Here is a 6,000-nt window from a genome sequence, read left to right on the forward strand (position 1 = left end):
CTCAGCACCTGGGCAGGAAGGCTGCTCCGGGCAGGCTCCTCTTGCTCTTCGCACCCTGCTCTGTCCCTCGGTGGGTTTCCTCCAAGCCCTCTGATGCCTGTGGGTTGCGCTCAACGGGATTTCAAAGGTGCCTGCAATGTCGAAACGCCGGTGCAGCCAGGCGGAGAGCGCTGCTGGGCCCAGACGTTGCCACTCCGTGGCACAAACATAAATCTTCTGGCTGGCACAGGGACAAGAGCAATTCATCACCGCATGGCTGCCTGGGCTGCTCTGCCCCGTGAGTGGCCGCTCCAGCTGCTCCCTCGCCGGGGCAGCCCCTGGCCTCCTTTTCCTGTCTCAAGGAGGCAGATGGGAGGCAGAGTGATCCCCCCCGCCTCCTGTCTTGGTCTAGATCCCTAAAAGAGTGCCAGGAGCTGCGCCGGTGCCCGGGGAGCCGGGACGGGTGCCAGCGCTGCAAGCAGGCGCGCTGCGGTTCACCGGCGATAGAAAAGGGTGCACTGGCGCAGGCCAGCGCTGCCCTCGCTGGGTATTCAGAGGCCGTAAATTCAGCTTGCAATTTGCTCTGCTGCTGAAAGCTCACCTTCCTTCCTAAGGAAATCAGAGCGACTCCACTGAGTTACACCAGCTAGCCCATTTATCCCATGTTCCCATACCCACAGGCACTGCTGGGCCGGTGCAGGATGCTGGAGCAAGAGCGGGCCAGGGAAGTGTCTTGGGGCGGGGGTAGTTTTGGAGGTGAGGGTTTAGGTGGGATGTGAGGGCAAAGGACAGCACACCTGAGGTGGGAGGCAGTTGCAAGCAACCCAACGTGGCTCTGTCCCCACCGTCCATCTCCCCATCCTCTTCTAGCTCATGAGACATGTGCACCAAGGACTGAAGGAGAAGGACTCAAGCATTTCTCAACATGAATGTTCAGCAGTGATGCTCTTGAGAGGCTTTATGAGCCCACAACAGTGCATGAGACGGTCCCAGTTCTTTTAAAGCCCAAGCTTCAAAGGACTTTTTCCAGTGTGCCAGCACTAGGTAGGGCAAGCAAACAGCCTACAACAGACTGATTTTTCTGCTTGCTTATGTTTTGGGATCCCCTTGCCTGGCTCCAGCGTTCAGAGATGAAGGAAAATGGTCCCCAAAATGTTCGGGGCAGGGATTCACCAAAGCTGTCCTGTCTGACCTCCAGGGAGCACAAAGCCTGGAGCAGGCTCCTGAGCCCTCTCCTTGTGGGTCCAGCATCCAGATGAAGATGGGATGCGACAAAAGCATCCCAGGGGAGAGTCAGCCACCCCGCAGCCCTCTGTAAACGCTGCCACGTGTTCGTGTGTGCCCTGCCTCATCCCAGCTGCCAGCCCGGGCTCTCGCTCTGCCTTTGTCTGCGCCACGAGCCGGAGCCTCCTCCCGCAGCAGGGATTTATAGCCTGCACACAGCCACCTCTTAACCCCTCTTTGTGATGCTGAGCGGGCAGAAAACAGGCAGCCATGCACTGCCAGGCAGCCTGCCGGGCCCTCGCCTCCCCTCTGAATTCGCCTTCGTTTTCTGCTTCCCAGCCCTTTCAGAGACACGGGGCTGGGTTGGTGGCAAAAGCGATTGCTCCCCTCTGCGGGGGGGGGTGGAAATGGCCCCTGTTTTACTCTTGTCCACTGTGGCCATCTTCCCGATGGTTGATGACAGCCCTATTAAGAGATGTAAGGGAGATGCCAGGAGTGGTTCACACCCTCTAGGCCATGTAACGCCAGTGAGAGTCTGTCTGGAGAAGGACTCAGCTGTGTGAACGTGGCCATTGCAGCTGGATTAATCAAAGCCACCATTAGCACTTTCCCGGGGCACGCAGGTCCCCTGCCAGCCCCAGAGCACAGGCCTCCAGCCGGCACGTCGCTCGGATTGAGCTGCAAATGCTCCGGCTCCTTAGTTTGCTCTGCCTGAGATCGATGGGAGCAGGCGGCTCCAATCAATTCCACTTCACCACTTGCTATCGAGTTCAGATCCGCTCTCTCCCAGCTGGTCCCGCTTCCTTTGTTCCTTCAGAGGAGGAATTCAGGCACCTTATCCCACCTGGACACTGCTGTGCCCTTGGAGGGTCAACCCCCCTGGTAGCGGCAAATTATACCCCGCGGATGCAGGTGTTCCTCCCTGCCCGCCCCGCCGGAGGGCCGGCAATGAAGGGGTTGTATTTGTGCTACGGCTGGAGCCCCGAAAGCGTCAGCCTGGCTGGGCAGAGTGTGAAAGCGGGTGGCTGGATGAGGCCATGCGATTTGCATGACATAATATAGCTGTTGCCAGCAAGCCGGCGTCTGTCATGAGGTTTCCCTGCCGCGAGCCTGGTTTTGCTGGGTGAATACTGAAGGCAGCTGCAGAGATCTCCTGTTGCTTGGCTCCCCTGTCCCATGGGCACCGAGTGCGGCACTTCAGCTCGCCAGGGCTTGAGCCTACACGAAAAGATTTTATGGGGGGGGAAAAAAAAAAAAAAATTACACCAAAGACTTTACGTAGTGGCCGTTTGGAAATTTCCCTCAAACCCATACGGGTGAAAGAAGCGTTCCTCACCCTCTGGGTGTTAGTCCTGAAGTCATTTTTCTCTCGTATCTGCCACCCGGCTCTCTCGCTGGCCTGCTTCCAGGGTGCGGCGCCTGGATTTGTGGAAATGAAGCTCCCCACGGCTCTCCACACCTCGTCAAGTGTTAACGAAATAATGGATCACACCAGAGAGCGGTGACGGCGCTCAGGGTCGCGGACGTGCGGAGGGCTGTCGGCACCGGGAGCAGAGGCGGAAAAAGCCGCTCGGCGTGGCTGAGGCAACGACCGATCTATCTGGCTCTGAGCTGGCAGGTGTCTGTCAGCGGGTTGTTGTCTCTTCTTTTGGTCAATTAGCTTGCTTTCAATTATATTTCCAACTGCGTAATGGTTTCTTTTGACAGAAAGGTTGGGGAGCCTGGAGGTTCAAGGGCCTGCGAGAATTTGCTCCGTTTGGTAAACGCACACAGTTTGGGCATATCCCGCCTGCCTGGACGCGCTTACAAAGCCCGGGTCTGCGTCACGTGTGCACGTGTCAATGCAGAAATGTCCCAGTTTGTGACGTTTGGGAGGAGCAATGTGTCACATGGGACTTGGTGTGGGCCCATGTTCTCCATGTTCCTCCTTCCAGGAGCATGCCAGCCTGCTCCCTGCCTGCCCCAGGGGCGCGGGGCAGCAAGCTGGGGTGGGGGGGCACGGCTGCTCCCTGCCTTTTCCTTCCAGCCGGATGGGAGCTGGGACGTCTGGAAGGGATGAACGAAGCTCGCAGGTTCCTAAGTGCTATGCAGCAACTGGTGGGGGATGTGCTTGGCGTGCGGACAAGGGGCTGCTGGAAGAGGGATGCTTCCAGCCTGGGAATGGCTTTGCCAAACAAAAGCATGTTGCCTGCGTGGTATGTCTGGGAGCAGCGTCCCCCTGCACATGGGCAGCGGCCGCGGCGAGGGCGGCCCATCCCACCCACTGCCCAGTCTTTGGTGGTCTCCTGGTGCAAATGTGTAGCAGCATTTCCCCTGGACGTGATCCCTGCCTCTAAATATTTGCAAGGCTCCTTGCGCCAGCCTTTGTATTTAGCGGCGCTTGATGGATTTCTTTCTGTGGATTTGTCCGGTCTTGTTCATAAACCACGTAGCATCTGCAGCGGCCCATGGCAGGGAGGGCTGCTGGGCACCGAGTCACCTCCCCGTGTTTATCCCTGATCTTCCAGTCTCTCCCCACCCTCCTCCAGCTGCGCCGATCTCTGCCCTGGGACCCCAGTTGTCTCTTTTCCGTGCCGAAGAGCCCCGGTCCGTCACGCACCCCATGTGCGGAAACCTTTGCTCATCCTGTTGCCCTTCTCTGCGCGTTTTCCAGCTCCGCTGTAGCCTCGGGATGGGGGGACCAGGACCGCACACAGGCCGGGACTGACCAGGGAATAGTGGCACCTCTGATGTTGTCTCTACCTTTTCCTAACCCTTCCTGCCAGTTTTGATGGAGAGGTTTTCGCAGTTTTGACCTCTGCTGAGTGCTGAGGCGATGTTTTCACAGACCGTCAGAGCCCCTGGCCTCAGAGCCCACCACTTTAGACATGAGGCTGGTTTGGTTTCCCCACGTGTGTCACTTCCCTGACACTGGCTTTCGTCTCGTTTCATTGCCAAGTTGCTCAGCCTCTGAAAGTCCTCCTGCAATTCTTAGCATTCCTCCACAGTACCCAGAGTAATTCAATATTATTAGCAGATTTTGTCACTCCTCTACTGACCTCATCCCATCAAAGGATCTACTTGTGGAAATGCAGATGACCTCTCTCAGCTGGATCACCCTCAGGTGCCTGCTGGCACTTTCCAAGAAAGCCGCTAGCTTTGGAAAAAGGAAATTCACTTTAAGAGAGCTGTGTTGACTCTTTCCCAGCATGTCATATTGACCCATCTGTCCCTTAACGATGCCAGTTTCCTACGCCTTATGCCAGTTTTTGTTCATTTGCAGAGAACAGATGTGTCATTTATCAGTCCGTGGCTCTTCGGCCACCTTCCAGTCCTCGTGTCTCCTGCTGCACCCAGACCTCGGGGGAGGTCGGGGTGTCACCCAGCAGACCCCCTGCGCGGCGCAGCGGGGCTTGTGTGGGGTGCTCCCGAGGAGGCAAGGGGCTGGATTCACCACAGACATTTCTAAGCTCCCGGCGCTGGCTTTTATTCGAAGCTGCGGAAGAAGCGCCTGGAGATTCAAGGGGCTGCACGCAAAGCCAGGGGTAGCAGCCGACCCCAGCGCCTGACTCCAGTGACACGTTGGCGAGCGTCAAACGCTGAATTCAGCCCCCACATTGCCTGTGTGTGAATCATCTTCCAGCACCTCCTCAAGAGCGTGCAGGAGCAGAGATCTCCTCCTCTGAGTCACCAAAAGCTGCTGCCTGGGGGACGCTGGGCGGTGTCCGCACCACCCAGGGTTTAAACTGGAGGGGAAGGTTTACCCGGATGATGTGGCCTGAGCCCTCCTAGCCCCAGGGAAGGTCCCCCGTCCTGTTCTCGGCCCAGCTGCCGAACAGGGCTCCCGTCCTCAGCTGCGGGCGAGCACGAGGAGCGCTCAGGGTAGCTGACGCAGCTCCTCCCACCCAGGAGGACGGATGAGGGCTGAGGACGCACACAGCTCTCCGCAGGGCTGGCAGGAGCCCGGAAGATGTTGCCTGGCTTTTTCTTCCTGGTGCGTGCTCCGACCTGCCTGGGGAGTGTCTATGGCTGCCTTCGGTGAGAGGAAGGGCCGTGCTGTGAATTCCAGCCCAGAGCTGACACAGCCCCTGGGCCCTCCAGAGACGGAGGAGAGGGTGGGAGCAGAACTCCCGGTGCAAAGGTCCAGCTCCAGGTCCTTGCAGGCCTCGGCAGACGGCCTCCTGTCTCCCTCACTCCCGCGGTCCGTAAGAGCGAGCCAGAAATGGCTCCTGTGCAGCCATGGGTTGTCCTCCTCCCCACTGCGGACTTGTGTGCACAGCGGCTCCACCGCCATCCTTCCCTCCTTCTCGGGGGTCCGTGGGCCGCGGGCGGCGTGAGCAGCAGGCAGCCCCCGGGGCTGTGCATCCCGCTGGGGGGGGCTTCCTGCCACGGCTGCGTGCGAGAGCAGCCGAAATGTGGAGTCTGGCATGCAAGTGGCGCAGCGTGTGCTCCCTGATCCTCTCCCGTCTGCCAGTCCCGCCCCGCATCCCCCGCCGGTCCCGACGCGAGCGATGCTGTGTGACAGCCATCTGTCACGGCGATCCGCCGGCCCGCGGCGACTTGCAGGCGGGGTGGCATCGCGGCCATGGTTGTGGCATCGGGGCCAGTCTCTATGGCGCAGGCATCAAACCCGGGTCCCAACGTGCATCAGCTGCGAGGGATGTAAACAGTTGGGGATGGGAGCAACACCAGCTGCAGCGTGAGACGCAGATGGAGCTTGGCTTTGGCGGTGCGAATGCAGAAATCTGTCGCTGCTGCTCCAAACCTGAAACGGACTGCTGTGAATGGAGGGATGTCGCTAGCATCTCGTCACGACTG

This window comes from Phaethon aethereus (assembly GCF_964289735.1).
Source record: "Phaethon aethereus genome assembly, chromosome: 12".
Classification (NCBI taxonomy): domain Eukaryota; kingdom Metazoa; phylum Chordata; class Aves; order Phaethontiformes; family Phaethontidae; genus Phaethon; species Phaethon aethereus.